The sequence below is a fragment of the Pezoporus occidentalis genome, unplaced genomic scaffold, assembly GCF_034315485.1.
Source record: "Pezoporus occidentalis ecotype Australia unplaced genomic scaffold, CSIRO_AGI_Poc_V1 ctg145, whole genome shotgun sequence".
Taxonomy (NCBI): domain Eukaryota; kingdom Metazoa; phylum Chordata; class Aves; order Psittaciformes; family Psittacidae; genus Pezoporus; species Pezoporus occidentalis.
The window spans coordinates 1,044,691-1,067,674 of record NW_026913263.1 but is presented as its reverse complement, the minus strand read 5'-3'; the positions used below and the strand labels follow the sequence as shown (position 1 = coordinate 1,067,674).

Genomic DNA, 22,984 nt, shown 5'->3' with positions numbered 1-22,984 from the left:
CCAGCACAGTGCTCTGTGGGCTGAGCAGCAGAGGTGAGATCCTGCTGGCACTTGCCAAGGGGCCAGGAAAAAGGCCTGGCCTTCTTTATGCCCTTGATCCCATGATGCGAGGGAAAATTCTGACTTAAATTCCTGTGGGTTTTGGTCGTAAGCCTAATTGCATGCCATGGTGTGTTAAAGAATGTTTTTTATATGCTATGTGAAAGATTCCTCGTGACAGATATTCCTGCAGCTTCCAAAACTTCTGACTGGAAGCTTATGCCAGAGGTGCTAATATTTAGCTGAATATACAGAGATTTACAAATGTAAATCCCTTGTCCTTGCTGAGAGCAGAATTATACCTGAACCCCAAGCTTACTCGGTCAAATTTAATGTAATCAAAGGATCATCTCCTTTCTGCTGCACTGTCTACTGCTTTCTGCCTGGCTGGCTGTTGCCACCCATTGCCTATTCTGTTGCTGGCACTGAAATCCAGTCTGTTATCTTCATCTGCCTGCCTCTGGACTTAAAACAGCAACACAGCTGATGTTTGTTGATCTGATCCACTGGTGGTGATCTGCTCCTGCCAAAGAGTTAGAGCATGGAGGCCAATGGACACTCAGTTGGAACTGCAGCCCAAAGCTTGGGTCACGTCTGGGAGAAGCACTAGGTTAACTTACCACCTGAATGCATGGCTGAGTTGTAAGACTGCAGCTCTCTGAGGGTGCAGTGCTGCCGTTCTTGTTTCTGTGCCTGTTGGGGGTGACTGTCATTGCTATCCTGTGTCTTGCTTACTTCAGGCAGGGTTTGCAGCCCTTAGATGCGCTATGCTTTGCCTTTCTTCCACCACTTTCAGCTTCCTCCTACGGCCGCCTGCGCTGACTGCAGTTCTCTGCAGCCGCATGTCTCAGTAACTGCTTAACCCAGAAATGCATTGCTAAAAAGATCTGACACCATAACACCCTGGAAAAGACTCCTCTCTCTGCCTTCCCCCTCCCTGGTCCTTCTCTTTTCCCAGGAAATATGAAAAGCTGTAACTACTAAATCAAAATCTATTTGATTTTTTTTGTACTCCCTTGATAACGGGCAGCTGATCCCTATCACCCAGCTGAGGCTTATCTGCTGCCTCCAGCCTCCTGCTGGAGCAATTGGCTCCTGCGGGGACAGCGCTGCGTTAGAAAGTGAGGCTGATATCATGGTCAGGGCCTTTTGCTTTCGAACTGTGACCATTGTTGGTGAGACGTTCCTGAGCAAGTGGCTTGGTTTTCTGGGAGGACTAGAAGGAAGAACTGGGATTTAGAGGTTCAAAGATGGGTTTTTAATCCCCTCTGTCTTTTATTTCCTTTCAGTTGTGAAGTGATGTCAGGGGACAGATGTGGTCAGCAGCCTAGGCTAGAGCCAAGGTAATGGATTGCTGGTTTTGCTTTAGCTCTGAAAGTTCCCAGGTGAGATCTTGGCCTTTTTAGGCAGGCACTGACCCACATGTGTCCTGTTCATCTCAGCCTCTTCTGAGCACAGTTCTAGCAGAAGGAAAAATGACAACTGCTGTGCATAGTATAATACTTGTTAATTTTTATCTGTAATTGTATTTTTTCTGTAACTTTTGAATGAGTTTACCAGGGTGCTGAAGAGGCTGGAGATCCATATCTGCACAGCTGGGTGTAGGTAGCTCGCTCCCAGCTACATAACACTAGTGGGATGTGGGAATAACAGCATTCCCACCCCATCCCTTCTGGCTCAGTCATGTCCTAACTGCAGTGATTCAGCTATCTGGAGCCACTGGTGAGCGCTGCACTCATGTTAGCACCTTGTGATAACCAAGGTGGGAGAGGAGGAAGCAAGGACTGCTACAGAAGCAGCTGTGCTGGTATTATTTACTTTGCTCAGCTGTTACGTGTAATTAGATTTCTGTTACTCCAATGGGGCGCTAGCTTGGGGTGAAAGGGAATAGATTTAAGCCAAACTGTCTTTCTTCCCTGAAAGTGAACGGTCTGGGCAGCACATGCAGCTTTTTTGGCAGTTTGGTTTAAGATCAGTTGGCAGTACAGATAAAACTGCATTTTGCTGACCCAAGGAGAAGGGCGATGCAGGGTGGTTCTTGCAGCAGGGGGTGTAAGAAAAAAGCTGAGCTAGGGGGAGTGAGGCAGTGGATGAGACTCAGCCGAGTGAGAGAGATTAGCTGCAAGAAAGTCAGGTAGTACTTACAGCTGCTTCTGGGAAAGGCCTTCCCTCCACACACTCATTCCCAGCAGAAGTCACTGGCTTTATATATGCTGTGCCTTCTTCAGCAGCAGCCCCTCAGGTTGTACAGGGCTCCCATGGAATACAGAGGGTCCACAGCCATCCTGCCCATCAGCTGTCTTGCACAGCTGCTGCTCTTTATTCTGCAGTGCTGTTCTTAAAACTGGCACAGCCAGGCTGCAAATGTGTTGTAAGCGTGGCTCTGCTTACAGAGGAAGGTGAGTTTGGAGACTGAGCTCCTCGCTTTGCAGCTTCTCCTTCTCCACACCTCTTGCTGTGGTGATAACTCTCACCCATCGCTAGCAATACCTCCTGGCACAGTGATAACCAGGCACTGGCAAGTTGCCTCACTTTAGTGGCAGGTATGTTGTCTGATTCCTCTCTTTGCTGGCTTGGTCTGCCATGTACACACAAGCAGATCAGCTCATAAGTCAGCTCATTTCAAAACTCTCTTACATGTGCCTAATAACTAACACAAATGGAATAGTCTAAGAGTTAGCATGCTGAGTAGTCCCAGACTGGCTGCTTGCTGCATCAGGGTGACCTCCCTGATGTGAACTTACACAGCTGGGCTAGAACCCTTTCAGCCAGGCTGATAAATATCATTTTGGCATTGCTCCCAAGCACTCACACTGACCACTGAGATAAATGTAGGATTTTTTTTTTTTTTTGCTTTCAAGTAGGCAAAACTGTTCCAGTTGGTGGTTTTTGCGTCTACAGCAGCCTCAAGCACGCCAAGTCCTAATGTAGTGTAGGGCTCCATAGCTTGGCTCTGGTGCTGATGCTCTTGATATCCAACAGCATCAGCTGGATGTGTCTGAAACATTGCCTGCTACTGAGTGGGTCACAGGCCCCCTTCTCTGCACTGAGGTCTTAGACAAAGAGGTATTCTGATAAACCCTGGCAGGTTTATAGTTTGAAACTAAATCATGAAGGTGTTTGGAGCAGAGCTGTACTCAGAAGAAAGCAACTTCATGTACAAATAGTTTTTCCCTATAGTCTAGGCAGATTATTTTGTACTCTCAGACTGTATAATTGCAAGTGGTCCAGATCAAGTTCAGCTTGGGCAATGAATGACCACATGTATGGTTATCCTTACTGAGCCGTGAACTGCCTTTGTTTAAACCACCAGACTGAAGAGCTATTACCTTCCCAGTGATTTAAACCAAAATGTCCTGTTCTGTGTTAGAGCTGAATTAAAGGAGTGTGAATAATGCGTTGCCGCAGCCCAGCGGACTAAGGAAAGGAAACTTTGCAGTCACGTGGCTGTGCCATGCTTCTCCTCTGGTGGAATTCAAGTGATTTGATCACAGCTGCATAAACACTTGAGTTTTAAAACACCTTCTATATGTCTGTGCTTGTGTTTGTCTGCATGTATTAGACCTCGACAACCCAGTGGAGGAAGTGGATGTGCAAACATGGTAGCTTTGCATCCACAAAACAACCTGTGTCCATTCCAATGTCATGTATATACCAGAAGAGTGCCTCGGATATGTGCTCTTTACCAGTGGGTTTCTGCAGAAGTAGGAGGATCATAGGCCAGGAATTCCTGGTGTTCATTCCTGTCTCATGTTGCTGATTAGCGAAGTTTTATGGTGATGACAATGAGAATCTTTTTTCCTGTAAGAAATACCTGCTTCACCCTGTCACCTAATGCTTCCCAGGTCTGGTCTGAGCACCACTCAGAATCCAGAGCACACCATGTAGTTCTGCAGGGCTTAAAAGGGGCAGGCCCTTCTGTGTTACAACTGTGAGCTTTCCCTTTGTTGTTCTTTTCCCTCCACAAGTGGCACAGATGTTGTGTTCATCATCCAAAAGCTTGTGGAAAGCTGAGACAGCCTTGTAGCCCTGACTGCAGTGAAAGGTCTGAAGTTGCACCCTTGTTTGGAAGTGAACATGTGTAGTTCAGCTGCCAGAAGTGAGTCCTTGCTCGTAGGTGGTTTTCACATCAGAAACGGCAACAAACTCTCCTGAGACTGTTTTGCAAGTGCTCCCCAGTAAGCAAAGAGTCAGCTGGTGGTAGAAGTGCCAGACATCTCATGGGATGGCCTGTTTCTGCAAAATGCAGTTAGACTCCAAGCTGGAGAAACACAACTTGTTGCATTATTGTGCTCCTGGAAAGAGAAAACAAGGTCTAACAAGTGTGTTAGAGAACTCAGATGCATCCCACTATAATTTTCTTTCTGTTGTGGATACCCCAAACGGTGTTGTCTTCCCACTAAGACAATGAACTAAAGTCTGCAAAAGGCACTTCAGGACTGTTGGAACCTCTGTAGCGTGGCAGCAAGCCATTGTATAGCAGTTGACAAATAAAACCATTTGTCCTTACAGTATGGCAGCATATACTGTCTACAATCAAAATGCAAACTCTCATCGAATAGATGCATTAGGTGAAAGCTAGGAGGGGGAAGGATGGCACAGAGACAGGGACAGAGCTAAGAGGAGACCGACCTTGCTGGGCTGCTGCCTGATAGAGCCCTGCCTGCTGGAAGGTTCAGTTTTGGCAATGGCTGTTTAGTGTGCAGCTGGGCATTATTTTATGTCTAGTGTAATTTGAAAGTAGACAGGACCTAAAAAGCTCTCAAGAGCAATGATACTGAGCAACTGGTGCTGCTGCCAGCAGTGATAGAAGCACAGATTTGAACTGGCACTGGGAACAGAAAACCATGCTTTAAAAAATGTTTGACACTGGGAAACACAAAAGTTTGCTGCCATTGTCCTGCTGGGTCAGGTAAGAACTCATTGGGAAAAGCTGCACACAGGTGACTGCTCCAGTCCAGCTGCTGGACGCCAGTATTGTCCATAATGGAAGCAGTTCTGGTTTCTGCTTGGTTAGTTCTCAGCGCTGCTCTCAGGAAGATAAGCAAAATCCCCACTCCCTGCAGTGAGCGATGCCACGCACATCTGTCGAAAAACCAGCGCAGCAAGGGATTGGGCTGGGCTTGCACAGGGTTTCTGTTTTGTAGGCCATGGAGAGCGTTGGTGACGTGCTCAGCACTGGCAGCTCTTTGACCACCTTTGCTAGGAGAGAGCATGGCAGGGACAATGTTCTCTGTTCACTGTCAGCCCCGGGGGGGAGCTGTTTGCAGGTGAGTGGGAGGTGGTACCAGTGCAATTGAAAAGAAATGATGAAAGCAGGGACAGAATCATTCCACACTATATGATGAGCAGGAGCACAGGTACTTTTATGGCTTTGACACATAAGGAACGTCCCGAATGTGGTTTTCATGCTGTATGTGTGCTCTTGCCACCCTCCTGCTGTAGGATGAAGTGCTCAAATGGCTTTGTACATAGAAGCTTACTCACTCTCTGTGTCTGTATTAATTTATCCCATCCAGTGTTTTAAAAACTAAGCAGAAGTTACTCTCTGGTAGCAGTGATGGATTCCGGAGTGCAAAAATTGAGATCAGTAGAGCCTGGTGAAGTATAACCACCATCACAATCCCACCAGGGAGGGAAAGCTGAGCAAGGAAGATGAGGTGACTTGACTAAGACAATGTGAGACAGAATTAGGAATAGGAATTGGGAATTTTGTACTTAAGCCTTTGGCTCTCTGACAAGATCACCCGTCTGTCATCAGCAGACTGGAAACATATGAGTCGTGGCTTTGTCTTTAGGAAGAAGAGATTAAATCCAAGTGGGTTATTTCAGTTTGGTCTGAAAGGCTCAGTGGCAGGTGCGAACTTTCTGCTTCCTGTCATCCAGCTCTTAATTGCTGTTTCTTTGCGGTTTGGTGTAGCCTTCTGAATTGCAATGATGTTATGCTACAGCAAGACCACGCAGGCATTGCTGTGCTGCTGTCCGCTACCAAATTCTTCTTTCAGGATGGGTCTACCACAGTGTGAACTGTGAAGCCTGAGCAAGTGTAAGGGCTGGCTGCAAGAACTCAGTGTGATATGACCTAACGCTCACTGTGTGCGAAAGGGGTGACTTTAGGCACATGTGGCTATTGCCGTATTCTCCTGACACCCATGCAACACTGTGAGCTTTTTTTAAGGATGCAGGAGGTCATATCCCCATCCTTCCGCCCAGGTGAAGAAAAGGATTGAAATGTGGGGTAAGGTTTGTAGTACAGCCTGTCTTGCTGTCTCTGTTCATTTCTGAGGGAGAGCAGAAGGCAGGTATTTTTCATTGATGATATGGAGACTTTTGGAAAGATAAGGAGGGGAGAATGAAACAAGCTCTTCTTGGAGTACTCTGCTACAGGGTCTGTGCAGTTACCGCCACAGCCTAATATGAATGGTGACTCTGGAGATGGTTGCTGCCTTGTGCTCTCCAAGGAAACTGGAATGATCTAGAGAACGGTAGTAACTATGCCTGGGAAATGCTGGAGGTGCAGATGCTGCTCGATCAAAAAGTGTTTTCTGTCCCTTGCTCAGCTGGGCAGAAGATGGAACACTGGCTCTTTGCTAATGCTGACAACAAGGTGCCCCACTAGGTTCTGTCCTTGCTGGCTGCTCAGGATCCCTCTGTTTTTCTAGTCTGGAGTTCTGTACTGAGACTGTGCTGATCTCCAAGTGAAATGGGCTTTAGCAGTGAAGCAGCTTGCTTTAAGGGAAAGGGAGGTGCCACAATCATCAGGAGCAGTCCTGACGTCTTGCTCTACTCTGGTGGAACCTGGTGAAACTTGCTGAGGCTTCAGGAGAGCTTTGGACTATCTGACCTCAAGGCTCTGCGAGGATGTTGCTGTAGCCTTAGGCATGTGGTTACAAATGAAGGGGGAGAAAAGCTGGTGATAGAATGAGTGAAAGGAAAAGGGCAGGAATAGATTGAATCCAGCTACATTCTACAGGGAAAAATTAACATTTCTTTTAAGCCAGCAAGATGGCAGAGCCTGGCTGCAGAGATAAGTGTGTACAGCAGTTGCCTAGTGGGATTTTACATGTTGAGAGTGTTTAGCATGCTGCATTTAACAGTTTCATAGCCAGCTTTTCTCAGTGACATGATGCAAGGTGAAAAACCTACAACAGGAAGGTGAGGTGCATGTGCTGAATCCTACAAGAAATGGTTTCTCCCCTCTGTGGCCTAATGAATGCCTGGATAAAAGAAGAGGTGAAGCAAGCATGTGTGAAGGACAGGTAGCTCATATCACCTCTGTCCAGTGAAGTGACAAGGAGTTTAATGAAGATTCCCTGACAACAGACTGTGGCTGTGCTGTCTGTACAGGCAGATCAGTCCTGTTGTGAGTTAGCAGCTTAAAGTTTGTATGTTTTAATGGGGCCCACCTCTGAGGAGGTGAACATACCCTGTTGTTGGCAGTGCTGAAGCCAGCTTACGTCTTTCCTATTCACAGAAACCTAGAATGGTTTGGGCGGAAGGGACCTTCAAGATTCTCTACTTCTACCCCTTGTGCCATGGGCAGGGACACTTCCACTGCCTTCTTGGCTCTTTGGCACCATGCAATAAACTGGAACACAGGAATGGGCTGGCTTAAAGTGAACTTTTTCTTCTTGGGGCAGAAGGGAAGAGTTGTTTTTGGTGGTCTCTAACATCTGGAAGCAGGCATTTTGACTTGGTACATCTGAGGTGGTTCTGAACTTCTGCAGCGATGGGATTGAGGTGCTAGAGAGTGATTGAAGAAGAGGGTTCTTTTCTTCCCACCATTCTCTGAACGTGACATCTTTGGGGGCAAGGAATGCTTCTGTGTTTAAGAAATTCTCCGCTTGCTTTGTTAACTGGGCCTCCATGAGTGCTTGAGCTCAGCGTATTGCTTGGTGTGGGGCACTTGTGTTCACGCTACCTTAGCTCAAGTTGATTTCCTCCTGCTGCATCCCAGCAGGCTGTGGTGAACTTGGGTTCACTGGTTTTCATCTGTCCTTTGGCCCCTAGCTGCAAGAGCAGGCAGTGCTCAGATCTCGCCTACCTTAACTTGGTTGTGCCAGCTCTGTTTCCTTGGTGGGGTACTGAGATGGGTCATCCCTGGTGAGACAGAAAAGACCACTAGATCTGCTGGAATTACTTTGGAGGGGGAGAAAAACCCTGTCTGGTAAGGGGATGCTAAAAGTTTGGCTCTGTGGAGCTAGCAATAAAAGGCTGATGGGTCTGAGAGAGCTGTCTGCTAAGAAAAGGTACTGGGGAAGGAGTTGTGTTATTGAGGCTGAAGGGAAATGCCAGTGTAAGAGGACTGTATAACCCAGTCCTCAACAGATTGAGGCTGCAAATGGGAGGCATGCTTCTGACCATCAGAGTGAAGTTGTGAAGCGCCCTTCCCGTAGGAACAGTGGAGAGAAAAGTTTAATTGTCTAGGATGTTCCTAATCAATTACAGGACATGAGTACCAATAGAAGCAGGGCCTGCACTTGGAAACATGGAATGTCCCTTCCAAGCCAGGTCTGACTTTTTCATTTTCCATACTAAGCAGTGAGAAATAAGCTTCACTTCTACATTCAGTTTGTTCACTAGGGAGTGAGGCAAGACCACTTAGAGCATGTCTTTGGCAATGACCAAGAATTTAGCATGGAAGCTTTGAAGACAAAGGGGTGTTTAATGTTAAGCTGCGGTTTAAACCTGTTTTATCACCATTGGCTTGCTGCATAAGGAAATTGAGATGAGGGGCTATCTATTCCAAGTCCAAGTAAGCATATTTGCATGTACTTTTGTTACAGAACTGCAGGGCAATGCTGACAATCTGAAGTTAGTCTGGGCAGAGAAAATGAACCATCAAATCTCAGCAGAGATGAAGGCTATAATGCTGGCTGCTGAGAGAGGTACAGGATCTTTCTTGAGTATCAGTGGAAAATGATGAAGAGATATTATCACAGGGTGGATATGCAAAACAAAACAGATACATGGTCACAGTGAAACACTGGCAGGAATACCTTGGTGTTGGGAAATCATCTTCAGATCTGCTGGGATTCTCCTAAATGGGATGGCTGATGTTTTAGGACATTGACATGAGTTATTTCGGGGATGTATCCCCCAAGTTTTTATTGCCATGCTGTTAGAAGAATGTCTGCTTTCCTGCACTTAACAAAGCAGGTAATTGTTTAACATCCTGTGACTGATGCCGGTAGCTGTTGTAAATTACTGTATGTCCACAGGCAGATCCCATCCATCGGACTGGAGTTGGCTAAAATGAGATAATTAAGAGGAATGGGGTGACTTAATCTCTACTAAATTAGCAGCCAAACGGGTTGAGAAGGGAAAAGCCCAAATGAGAGGTTTGGCTTTAATGGTTTTAATAGCAGTACTTGCTCTCAGTGTCTGTTCCATCTCGACTCTTCCGACTCTTCTTTTAAATTACCGCAGGTAATCTTTACATGTTAAAGTGCCTCGTAACAATAGGCACCATGTGAAAGGAACTTGTCAGGCTGCTGCTCTCTGGTGCAGTTGCTAATGCTGAAAACGTTGTTTGTGGTTCTGTAGTTAATAGTCTGGGTGTTTCCCCGAGTCGAAGGCTCCCCCTGTGTTGTTGCTCACTGCCTCTCTGCATAGCTAAAACCAGATCTTAGCAAAATTTAGTAGTATTCTTCCACCGTTGGGCCTGCCTGTGTACATGATCACCAATAATCAGCTGCACTGTAGCAGCTTGTTTTCTGCTATCTGCCTTGTTGGAGATGATATATGGAGTATGAAGAATAATGCGAGATGTTTTTCTTAAGCTACGTTAAGCCCACTGTGCTGACAGCAGCAAAACAAGAACTTGTTTTGACAGGGACTCGAGCTAACATGACATGAAAGCTGAACACAGGGAGATGAGAATCTCTATCAGACCCTGGTGATTTTTTCTTTTGTGGGTCCTTTTTAAAAGCCTTTCCTGGGCCCTCTCCAAGGCTCCCAGGGCTTATTTTCTGAGCTGTCACTTTCTCCACAGTGTGAAAGAGAGTCCTTGGAGGTTTTTTTTCCATTGGTCTTTGTTGCTTCCAGCACAAAGGCTCAAGATTTATTTTGGGACTTAGGGATCATTACAGTATTGGTCGTGTTGCATCTTTATGCAGTTGTGATGTGTCACCGCGAGTCGTGGCTTCCAAGGAGACTGATGCGGTTTGACAGGAGGTACAGTGTCATGCCTCATGACAAGTTCCTTCTGCACTATGGGGCATATATGAGGAGTTAGGACCCCAACAGAGATGCCTTAACCCTGTAATCACTCTGTGTCTTCTCTCAGGCAAGCAAGGGGAATTCAGATCATCTTCAGGGCATGGATCAGACAGACTTGCTTTTACTGTAACCATCAAGGGGCAGTTGCTGCCCCAACAGGTCATTGAACCAGCTCATTCTGGCCAGTCTGAAAGATGGATTGCTTTAGGTCTGGCACTTATTCATGCAGAGATGGGTATGAATAAATCCTATGCTCCAGTGTGTAAGCTGTTTGCATACAGAGGTTGGTAAGGTGTCATTTCCACCCCTCAGAAGGTTGTGCGAAGGCTTTGTGTTACTCTGAAGGTTGAAGTATTTGAGCTTGCAGGGAAAAGGGTGCTGAAGTTTAATGGACCCTAACAATCTGTGACAAATAGCATTAATGCTTTTCCAGTGATCATCTATACTGAGGGATCCTACTGATATATACTGGGGTGTCCTCTGGGCCTGCCCAAGTTCCCTTGCTAAAGGATAGGTGCATATGTTCAGATATGTTCCCAGCATGATGCCAGGAGGTAGCCATTGTCTGCACCCAGTACCCAGTGTTGAAGAGCCAGTTGTGCAGCTTGCCTATTCCACAGTTTAGAGCTAGTGAGCTCACTGGAGCCACGATTCCCTCCTATTTTCTGCTGTGGTCTCCCCTCTGGATATAATGGGTTTGCTGCTGCTGTGCAGCTCAGAAACCTCAGTGGTACATGGGAGCTGATCTGAAAACCAAGGAACCACTCCAGCGTTGTTTGGTTGGTGAAAGTGACTGGAAAAACTGCTCACTCCAAGTGTTCTCCCAGAAGTCTTTCTCCCCCAGTTCTTGTTGTTCAGCATTCCCCAGTCTTTCTTGATGCCATGGGGTTTGGATGACAGCCCAATTCCCAACAGTCAGATAATAAAGGGTGCTGTAACAGCCCCTGGGAGCCCTTCTCCAGGACTGCATGAACCATGGAGAGCCTTGTTCCCTGTGAAGCCATCCTGACCATTGTCCTGGGTTCGGCTGTGGACGGCCTAAACCACAACCACCATGTTGCAGTGAGGTGAGCTAGGGTATAGGGAAGTGCTCTTTCATCTACTGCTGTCCATCTCCAGCTGGGATAGCACAGAGATATGTTTCTGCAGAGCCTTTGGGGTCAGCATTGCTGTCTTTACACAGGAGTGGCACTGGGGGCCTTGACAGTATTGCTCAAGGCTTTGCATGAGCACATGGGTATGCCTGGATGAAAGAAAACATCTTCAGTGAAATAGAGATCACGCTAGCAACCACTTCTGAGTGTCAGAGAGGCAGCTAGTATTGTCATAATCGCTAAAGTCAAGTAACATCTCTTCTCAAGCTGAAGATGTAATGGGAGATGAGTGTCAGGCAGCAGAGGTCATGGACCTGAATGAGGTGGCTGATTCCTTGAATGGACCTCTGTGTTTGGTGAGGAATTGGATCTGCTCCATAGTTTTCTTAAGGACTGTTGAACCCATTTGCTGTTGTCCTTCATGGCCCATAGTTTATATGAGCATCAAAAACTTATTTTTAAGCCATGCTTTCCACTGTGGTACGGGAGTGTATGCAATGCAGAGCATTGGGTCTCCCTGTCAGATCCTTGTGTGTGGTTCTGTGAAGGACCTCAAACCCAGGCTAGAGATGATAAAGGCTCCTGCTTCGTGGTTTTAATGAACCTCCTCTCAGTGGCCAGCATAGTTTTATGTTTGATAGTTGCTGCAGTCTCACACCCAGGCTCAATGCTCCAGCCAGCCAAAAGCCAGGTGATGAGGTAGGATGCTCTCAGCCTTCCTTTCAGAGAGACTTTTGCCCCTGTCAGAATCACTCTAAGCTCCCCAGGCACTTTCAAATAGCACCTGTGTGCATGAACGCAGGTGCTGAGTCACATCCCCAGTCTTGCTGAGAGCTACAAGCAGCACACTGGGGTTTGACACTGTAATAATAGATTCCTTTTGTCAGGTGAAATTAATCTTGGATTATCTGCTTCACCAATCCAGATACAGGCTCCTACATTAGCATCCACTTTCCTTAGGCTTGAATCTTTCAGGAAATAGATGCAAATTGGAAAACCTACGGAAGTTAACCGAGGTTGTAAATCCCAGCCACATCACACGTGAGCCCGGGAGGTAGAGAACAGCTTTCAAACAACTTCCTACAAATTGAGAGCGAGCGCTGCACTCTCATACATCTTATTAAAGCTGTGGTGAGAAACGGGCTTGCTGATACAGTGCCCCTGTGCTTGAAGCAGCCACTCCCATCTAAGGAACAAAAAATGCTGTCATCTACTTCCAGCCGGGGGAATCCAGATTAATTTTTGCCCTCTGAATTAACACACTAAAACTTTGGAATGAGTCACCCAGGGCTGCACTCAACAGACCTGACTCCAGCCTGCTGTGTCAACAACTGCAGCAATCAGGGGAGCACTTTGCTCCCCGTCTCCTTTTCCCTGCCCTCATCAGCTGCAATGTTTGGGTTTTCATTTTAGCTGGCAGGTGATTCTGAGGGGGGAAGAGCATGAATGGGTGCACGGTGAGGAGGGCCAGCACTTCACGTTGCTGTGCAGAAGTGCCTGAGCTAGTGAAGAGCCATTTCGGACTGGAAGTAGGATTGCCAAGGTGAAATACTTAGTGCCAGGACCACCCAGATGTAGGATCCATCATAGCTTCCTGGATCAAGCCAAGCTCCACCATCCTTTGCTGTGCTGTGTGGATGTTAACCCCTTTGTCTTCGCAGTGCATCACTGCTGAGTGTCACATCCACCCCGATTGCCTGAGATTTTGTTTCAGGAAATGGGCATGTTTTCTTAGTTGGTTTTATTTGTTTTCCCTTTTTTGCAGTTCAAACTCCAGCTTCCTCCAACTGGAGCTTTAGAACCTTTGGAATTGCAATCCAAGCATGATTTAAAAACATGCTAGGAATGGAAATGCAATTAAGGTACCTTAACCACCTTTACTCTGCCCTGCAGCAATGCAAAGGAAAACAATTTGGTTTTAAAGGTTATTGTAATCTAGAGCTTTAAACTCTAACATGCCTTGATCCTTACTGAATGGTTATTGAAAAAGTTTACTTCTGTCACAGTCATAAATAATGGCAAAGTAGAATGCACCTTTTACATTTTTCTTCGGCAAATGGCACACTAATAGTGGTCATTGTGGCTGTTTTGTGAAAGACCAAGGTAAGTATCAGCAAATGAAGCAATCTGGGGTTTCAGCTGGCACTCTGAAGTAGTGATATTCACACAAGCACAGATAAGGAGCACGATAGCTTTTTTTTGCCTTCGTCTGAAGAAGGAGAAGCAGTGTATCATAAGCTACATTTCAAGACAAACTGTGTGTTTCAGTCTGATCCTGCGATCACCCACTCGTGCTTAGCTTGGTATTTCTGGGGACTGCTCACACGTTCCATGTGCAGACTGACAGATGTTGCTCTAGCACAAGGGCCGGATCTGTCTTCTCAGAGCTTCACTTTCCTTGCATTTGGAAGTACAGGGATGAAGGGCAAAAGAAGGGCCTTTGTCAGGGGTGCCGCAGGGCTGATCTGCTTGGACCACATGGGCTACACTCTGGGTAAGCCTGTCCTCACCCCATCTTCTACCATGTTGCTAAGCTGACTTGGCAGGTTATATGGGGCCACACAAGAGAAGAATCTGTCCCTTAGGCTGGTTTATCTTAACGAGATGGAGAGCTTGAAGTGCACGTTCTCCCATTTCCTTAGGATCTTTCCAGAGACGGAAGAACCCCCTGTCTGTCTCAAAGGATGAGGTTTTTAATTTTTGGTTAAGTAAAGTGGAATTCTTCATACTGCATGAAGGCTTTTATCTCCCTGTGCCTTCGCTGTTACAGACCTCTCTGCAAGCTGCAAGATGAGGATTTCAAAGGCTGTCACTGTTGGTCTTCACTGTTGTCTGTGGTGTGAGGAAAACTGAGCCAATCCTGTACTTGGAAATGTTCCACCTTCGCAGGGAGGGAAGGACAGAATCCGATGTGGATCTGTGCTGCTGCAAACCCTTCTGCTGGCTCTGCTTCAGATCCGGTTGCACACCAGCAGCTCAGCTGTGCTGGGCAAGGGGGTTCATTACACATTGCCCTGCTTATCAGGTGCACCAATTTGTTAGTGCCTGAGCTGCCGTAAGCTGGCACTTCATTTGGAAAGCAGTCAGTGTCCTCTCCTGACAGCATTCTGTGATCCATATTTTTTTATGGCTGCTATGATCTGAAAATCAAGTACTTTTGGCAGTTTTTGTAGCTCCATATAGTACACTAATATTCATCTGAGCTACTGCCGTTTGCCTTTAATCTGTCCAGATCCAATGATTTGAAGTATCCACAGGTGAAGCATTAGAGACCATATGTCCTTCCCTTCTAGAAAGGGGGAAACTCTGTTTTATCTGTCATGGCTGGAGGTAGGAGCTCTGTTCCTGGTCATCCAGTGGCATGTGATGGTACAAGCACTTGTCTGTGCTCTGTTGCCCCCCTTGTCTCATACGTGCAGTAATACTGCACCACTCCTCCATCTGTAACATGGTTGGAAGGCTGCAGTGTGCTTAACATGACCAGGAGAGACTTGTACATCTGGCCTCTTTCATTTGTTCAGTTTTATTGGAGAATAAAAGTTTATTCAGTATTATCTTCCTTTTGGAAGTAGAAGCAGTGATCCTGGAGTCTTCTGCAGCAAGCATGGGCTGGGACAGTTAATGGAAGTCAGGAAAACAGGGGAGAGCATCAGCTGAGGTTGTTGGCTCAGTGTTTCCCAAATGTTTCACCTTGGTAACACTAATTGAAGTGATAACAATAAAGTCTAAACTCTCCCCTCGTACACTTGCTGTGCAAGTGCGCAGAGGTACTAGCGGTAAGGATGTTATGTCAGTATAATTGCTCTATATGTTTAAGAGGCTATAAAGGGTTAGGGTGTGCAAGGAATGCAAGAGCAAGATTACTTTTTGTCTGAGATCGTAGTTACATGTTCAGCATCTCTCTAATCCTCTTTTGCTCCCTGGACTGTGTTTCGTGACCTCCTTAGGGGATTTTGATCCACCAGTAGCAAAGCCCAAGCTATCACTCAGACATAACTGCCTGTGGAAGTACACCCAACCGAAACCTCTGAGATCCTAAGTCAGTCTGAGTGAGAGAAGAGTCTCTACCTCTGGTGGGTTGATGCATTGCCTCAGTTTCCCTAACACCCCTTTGATCTGGCTGCAGTCTGTCAGGGATCGCAGTGTGCATGCAGTAGGGAAGACCCCTGGAAGCTCAGCTGTTCAGTGTGTCTGTGTGTGAGTGGATGTGTACACCCTACCAGAGGGGGCATTTTACAGCAGTGGCAATGTTACACAAAGTGTGCAAGAGTGATGAGATGCCCAGTGGGGCTGGATCACTGACACCAGTTAGAAAATACTGGTACTTCCCTGTGGAAACAGGGCAATGTTGGAGAGATGCATGGGAACTGGACTTATTGGCATGGATGTCCCCACTAAGAGTTGTAGCCTGTGCTCAGCTGACAGGATTCTTCCTCTCAGTTTTCAGAGCTGGTAAAAGTTAATACAGTCTTTTTTTTTTCGGGGCTGTTTGGTGATATTTAGCAAAAAAGTTTGTGGTCTCAGCTGTAAACCAAATAGGCCATTTACCCCAGTACCTACCACAGCTGGCATGATTGTCCCCTCACTCACTGCTCCTCACCTCTCAGCCAGAGAGCTGAGCTGAGGCCATGGAGACAGAATGATCTCCTTGCTCTGAGACACCTCTGCCAGCTCAACTTAGGAGCTCACCAACAGCATGGTAGAAAGTGGTGCTTGGGCTGTGTCCCCTTGGTGCCAGCGGAGCTCTCAGCCAAACAACCTTCCTTAGATTCTTAGGACATCCTTAAAGAGGAAGAGCCTATGGCTTTGCCTGCCTGACAGCTATGTGAAGGCAATAGAAGAACCATGCAGCTGCTCAATACACCACCCCTTCTGCTGGCTGCCAGTGAGACCTGGGCATGCTTGGCCAGCCCAGCACAGGAGCACTGGGCTGGCTGAGTGAGGCACCCACCCACCCAGCCGGAGCAGATAAGACCCATTAAGAGTTAATGCCTGCAATTAGAAATGAGCTGCAGGAGTTGGAGGTTTCGGAGAGATGACAGTGGGTGTGAAGCAGTGTAACATTCCCATTAATTCCAAATGTCTCCTCTCTGGCCAGAAAGAAGTGCCCAGATTTTTTAGTCAATATTAATTTTACACTTGGCACCACAGGAGAGTGTGAACTGTGGAGTTCACAAAGGGTCCATCTAATAAACAGACAATAGAAAATCAGAAAAGCAAAGATTGAGTTCACTTGCCCAGGCGATGAGTCTCTAATAACCATGAGGGCTTCAAGGGCAATGGAAAATTCTGAGCTATAATGAGGAGCTGCAGCAAGTGCCTGTGCTGTGGCTCTCCAATGGGCACACATAGGAGCAGGGAGAGAAGGTGGGATGAGGAGGTCCTGGATCTGGAATGGGAAACAGACAAGGAGGTGGATCTCATGTCACAGGTGTGCCAGCTAAGCAAATTGCTGCCCTGCAGATGCATCCCAAGGCTGTTACCTATTTGATGTCCTCGAGGAGAGAGTTTGACCTTTTAGATGGCTCCCACGTGCACGCTGTCAGGTTTGCTCTGCCCCTTCCTGTTTTGATCACCTCTCTACCCACATTACCTCAAGCAAGCCATCCCTGTCTGCTGGTGGCCTGCAGGATACCAGACATCAGGCTGCAGCAGTTAGCCGAGTGAATACTGCAGAAGTAAGGGATGAACTCGATTCCAAAGAGCCAGATGCTATTAGCTTTCTAATAAACCCCAAGGAAACTCTCTGGGAACAGGAGACAGAATAAGAAAACCAGATTGCTTTGAGAGAGATGTTTGCCAGCTTTGCTCAACTTCCAGGCAGCCTACAAGACAGCCAGCTAAGTCTGCGACACTAGTTTCTTTTATTCAGTCTTGTTGCTAGCATGAGACTACTGAATTTCAACACTGTATTGTAACCAGTCTATGGGCACTTCAAGCTTCCATGGGCCTTTGTGCTTCATGCCTCAGACTCTCCCTTCTCCCTGGGATAGCAGGGTCCAAAGCTGGGTAACAGACTGAAGACTCCATTTCCTGCTTTGGCTGAGATGATGTTTCGAAATAGAGGTGCCTTTCAAAACAGGTTGATTTTTCTGCAGAATTGTTCTTTTAATTCCTTTTACTCTTTTCTTCTGACCATTTTTAATATCTGTAGAATCTAAATTCTACCTTGATTGAAATGGCACCGCTGCTAGCAAAATTCAAAGCCTGTCTCTCAAACCCCAAGCCATTGAACTCCTGGACACACCAACCACCTGGTTAATGAATACATCTCAAGGAGCGTTATTTGCATCTCTGTAACACTGTTAGAGGTTTTGACCTGACTGTTAAAGAAGCAGGGTGAAAGAGTAAGAAGATGCCTGTCTCTAAGTTGTCTATATGGGACAAGCTACCAGTGGATAGTGCATCTGGTCAGCTGTAATATTCCAGACTGGTATCTGGGTAGAAAGCCACTGATAGTTTGGGTTTTTTTTAGGATCAGAACAGGGAAAGAGGCCAAGGTCCCTCAGCACAGGAAGCAGTTGTGGTCCTGGCAGTTGAGGTGGAGAAAAAGGAAATGCAGGGCATGCAGAGTCCTTGGTGAGAGAGAAAATGAAAGCCCTGGTAAAGAAACATGGAGAAAACAACAAAGTGTGGGTAGGCTTTAGGTTAGGAATAAGGGATATGAGTGAGGTCTATGTGTCAGAGAAGAGAAATGGGGCAAATAGACTCCATTAAGGTCACTGTACACAAGAAATAACAGTGAAAGTAAACGATATTTGCACTGAGGTCTGCTCTCTTGCAATAGGGTATGTGAGAGGGGCTTGTGTCGGGGGGTGTATGGGGGGCTTTATACCTGCTCTCACTAGACCTTGCATTCTGAGCTCTATCCCCTATCTGCTTGGTGAGGGTGTCGATAGCACCTTCTTACTCCCCCACCCTGTCACAAAATGTACGTTGGCAAAACACATCTGTGGTTTGGATCCAGAAGCCAACATTTGGGCAGCATTGAACGCTAGCAGATTGCCAGGACTGGGAGGTTTCACCTGGCGTCTGAGGAACTCAAGGATGAACCAGCTGCATTGCCAAAGGCAGTGTGGAACATTTCTCTTAAAGATTTCTTGGCACCTGCAGCATGGAGGACGGGTAAATATTGCATCAGTCTTGTAAAACAAAAAGGTTTTGGGAGGCTTCAGGTTGGTGGTAACCTGACATGTGTAGAACATAAACCAGTAGGAGCTGCAATAGAGAAAAATGTATTTGACAATGAGATAAACACAATCAGTTCAGGAAGAGTCAATGGGATTTCTGTAGAGGCAAGAGGTTTCTCTTGCTAATCTCTCAGAGTTCTTTGAAAAGTGTGTGGGTAAGAGCGCAACAGCCCCTACCAGACTGCTGTGAGACTTCTGGCCCTTATTGGGAACCTGAGCAGGCACTGCCTAGGAGAGAAGGTCCTGAGATGTGTAAATAATTGGCAAAGAGATAGGAAACAAGGCAGGAGAAAATGGGAGAAAAGTTATTCCAGTGGGAGGATGCTGCCGGGGAAAGGAATAAAGAAGGAACCCGAAACATAAACCAGGAACACTTGCAGTGTTGCAGTGTGTGTCTGTGTTCGATTTTGGGTTAGTTTGTTTTTTTTTTTAATGAAGAAAGCCTGCTATGCTTTCACTTTACACACAAAACATGGTTTTGTTTTCTTCATCCTCAAGGAGTACATTAGACATGGGAAAACTCCAAGAATGGCATCTGTATAGGACTGAATGAGAAGTTGTCTTCAGCTTGGAGGAGACATGACTGAGAAGTATAGCAAAGATGGTAGAGCATGGGTAGGGACTGCCTATTGTTTTCCCCTAGGCAAGAACAAGGGTTTTCCAAAGAAAATCTTGGCCTGAACCATCATGATTGTTCTTAACTCTTATGTTCTGTAGGGTGATTTTCCTCATGTAGAATGGAATCACCTGCCCTAAGGAATACTGCTTTCCTACCTGAGTTTCTTTTCTGAAGAGGGAAGGCACAGTCTTCCTAGGTAAAATTCTGTATGCAGTGATGGATTCACTATTCTGACCCAGCCTGCAGACAGAGGATTGGCTGTGGAGGGAGTTTCCTCGCCCAGATGAGTCACTGTCACTAGAGCTTATGCATATATGTATGGTGATCCTTTTGATCTCTCTAGGCATCTGGGTTTCTTCTGCTTGGGTAACTGGCAGCTAGCCCAGCTCATCTGAACTGTCAGCTGGAAAGGTGGAGGCTGATCAGAAATAGCCAGAAATGGATAGGATCCTTTGTGGAGACCTCTCTTCCCTTTGTACTTTGAAGGTATTGCATGCTTTATTGCCATGTTTTCCATTACTTACAGACTCCCCTTTGTCATCTCTGTCACCATAGACAAGACCTTTCATAAGAGCTGGGAAAGTGAGAAGGTTGGAAGGGGCAGGATCAAGGTGTGCTTCAGAGCACCTGCATATTCATCTTTAGCCTGTCTTACTGGAGGCTAAATACACCGGAGTTGCTCTCTGCAAGTCCCAAACAGTCCATGGCTTAAAGGACTGCATTGGGTTGAACAGGTATTTTATCACCAGCAGGCCAGCTCCCACCTGCAATAGCACATGGCCCCATCCAAAGGTCTGTCAGGAGGGCTGAGCAAGACTTCACATCATGTTCTCTTTTATGTGCCTCATTACTGAATCAGCTCTGATACCTTGCCTCTGTGTGAGAGCTGTGTGTAATGTTTAGGTCGTAAAGATTAAGGCTTGTGTTTGTCCCTGGACATTCAGCACTTGAGAAGAATCAGCTCCTATCAGGAGAGCCTGGATGAATGGCTCTTTTCTGACTCATCCTGCTTTTCCATTACTTCCCCTTGCCTAGTCCCGTTTCCCTGCTTCAGTCCTACCAACACACCATTATTCTCACCCTGAAGAAATCCACATGTGAAGTGTGCCCAGCAGAGAGGTGTTTTGGTGGATGTCTGTTTGCTTGGGAGCCCCTGGGGCTTTTCCTTGGGGAAGCCATGGAGAGTAAATGGTTTAGCAGAGTTCAGAGGGGTGCTACCAGAGTTACGGAAGACAGAAGTGGCATGAAGAACCCGAGATCTCAAAATGGTGAAACCGGAGTGCTGAAGTGTAAGTCAAGTGTGCAGAGATTCCATGATTCTCTAAGAAAATGGGAGGAACCAAACCAAAGGATCGTAAGAAAAGGTTTACCAGCAATTTTTAAACCAGATTTTTCTAGTGTTTGGATTCTAACAACTTGCAGTCAGCTCAAACTTGTGCTGTCAAAGCAGGTGTTGAACCATCTCTGCCGGTTCCAAACTGCATGTGTTTCAGTCGCTAGGAGCTTCTGGAAACCCTGGCTGCTCAGCGGCATTTATGCTCATGGGTAACTTGGTAACTGGGGGATAAAACCCTGCAGATTTACCTCCGGGAAATGTGTGGGGAGAGTGCCACTGTGTGGTGACACAGAAAACGTCATCCTTGGCACGGAGGGTTTGAAAGAGCAGCTCTTTGAAGTTAATGGAGGTGTTCCTGATTTCTCCCCAGGAGCTGGGTTCTGCAAGTAAAGGAGCGACACTTCAGGCAGTTGCGTTTTGCTTGTCTATTCGGTTTCCTTCCCTTCTCCCTCCCGATAGCCTTTTGACAAAGGTAAGGCAAAATGTGTTCTTTTTCCAGTTGTGCGTTAACTCATTTCTTTCCTCAAGGAATAGTGAAGTAAAGGGATAAGGACAGAACACATACAGATAATATACTGTGTCCTGCAGTTTTCTCCAAACAATCTGTTGCAAATTGTCTCAGGCATGGGCAACACAAGTTCAGGGACTTGGGGCTGTGCTTTCTCATACCTGAGCTGGGGTGATACTGTGATCATTCCTCTATTACAGCATGCATTCTGCACCCCACAGTGCTCATACTGAGACTAAAGTCTTCTTCTCAGTCCGCTGTCCTGGCATCCTCATAACTCGGTCATTTGGCTTTACTGAGTAGGTCTAACACCTTGATTTTTCAATGCTTTTTAGCTCCTTAAATATTAAGTCTGTGGCTAGTTTGCTTTGTTTCTGCTCTGGGGAAGGGAGCACTTCCTTCTGAAGCTCTGCTGTTTGTTGTAAGATTGAACAGAAAAGAAAACAGTGAGCAGGAACCACCTTGCCAGGGGCATAGCCTGTAGGCTGTACCTGTGCTGTAAGCCTGGCACTGGCTCTGCAGCTAATCCATCAGCGTGCTTATTGGTTCTTTGCAGACGTCTTTCCAAAATAGTCTGACTTCAGGAGTTCTTCAGCTGGATCATAAGCAATTTGGTAGCATTTAGAAGTGCATGTGAGCTTCACCTTTTAAGTCCTCCAAAGCCTAAAAGGATTCAAGCAACGGTGTCTTGAGGCTGCGCATGAGATACGCATTGGAAAATTGGGAGGAAGCACAATGTGCACTGCTGTTGTATCTTTAGCATAAATCTACTTGACGTAGCATCTGGGACACTCCTCTGATTCTCTTGCTAGGACACACCAGCCTCTTATCTACCTGGTAACTCTCTAGAGGAGCACTGGGATAAGGACGCAATCACTGTAAGGGCTTTCCTGACATGTGTGCTGCAGTCTTCAGAATGGCCTTCTTCAGAAGTTTAAAAGACAGGTTTTTGTCTGTCTTGCACTGCCTCTCTCTTACAGAAATGTGGACCTTCCAGCTGGGATGCCAGTAAAATCCTCTTGCCAGCAAAGAAGCTTTGGGAAGCTGTAAATATGGCTTCCTGAGGACCTACTGCATTTCCTTTACACACTCCACCTTTGTGCGGTGTTGCTGTGCTAATCCTTTGGATGGCAGCCTAATGGATAATCATGGGCCTGAGCTGTCTCCCACAGAAACATACATCTTCCTCCATATGTACACCTAACCCCCAGTGTTTGGGATGCTGCTTGCTACACCTGCCAGGCTGTGCTCCCCAGCCGTAGCCTTCCCGCTCCACATCTTAGGGGGTAGTCCTCTGATATGGGCTGCTTGCCATGGGTCTTTCTGCTAATGCTCTTGGCTGCCTCTGCTCACAGACGAGAATTATCCAGCTTTTATTTTCCCACTGGGATCTAGCCCTTATTCATACGCAGCTGTCTCCTGGTGGAAGGTTCATTTTGTGTTACAAAGGTCCTTTGAGACCACCTCCAGGCCATCATTCGCAATGTCTCCACATGTCTTTATCGAGCAAGGTGTGAGCTCTTTCTAGTTCTAACTGCACCTTTCTTGCCTGCAGCAAAGCTGTTCCCTCTTCTCTTCTTATTCTCAGTTGTCCCACCTTCCTTGTCTGCACGTTGTCAGGAACAGTAGCTGACTCCTACTAGAAAGGTAAAAAAGGGTCAGCCTTATTACCAGGTGCTAGGATTTATGGTGTTGCTTCACCAGGATTCATCCTTCCCATTGCAAGAGCCCAGCATTTTGGGCCTGAAATAGTGAAGTATCCTTTAGCTTCCCCAGTGTGAATCACAAGCTTTGTAGCTGCAGGAGCAGCTGGATTCCAAAGACTCTAAAGTGACACCCAGCCAGTTCAGGAGATTTTGCAGCCATGGAGAACAAGCAGAAATTAATTCTAGTCCCTGTGAGTTGCCTATTCTGGCCTTCTGATAGATACAGTTCTGCATGAACATACCTAAGAGCAGCCTGATTAGAAACTTAATG

The 22,984-nt window shown here is 46.5% G+C and overlaps 1 protein-coding gene across 4 annotated transcripts in view; it reads left to right on the top strand.

Moving 5' to 3' along the window:
• LOC134159372 (high mobility group protein HMGI-C-like) overlaps nucleotides 1-22,984 on the top strand; it is a 131,180-nt gene that overhangs the window by 89,001 nt on the left and 19,195 nt on the right. Inside the window, exon 1 of one of the 4 annotated variants that reach the window (XM_062610222.1) lies at nucleotides 19,530-19,649. The exons of 2 other annotated variants lie outside the window; for them this stretch is intronic. The gene's annotated coding sequence lies outside the window, so the exon portion shown is untranslated. Of the gene's footprint in view, nucleotides 1-19,529; nucleotides 19,650-20,862; nucleotides 20,972-22,984 lie in introns of those variants that run through there. One more of the 4 variants, XM_062610220.1, reaches the window with a different exon arrangement.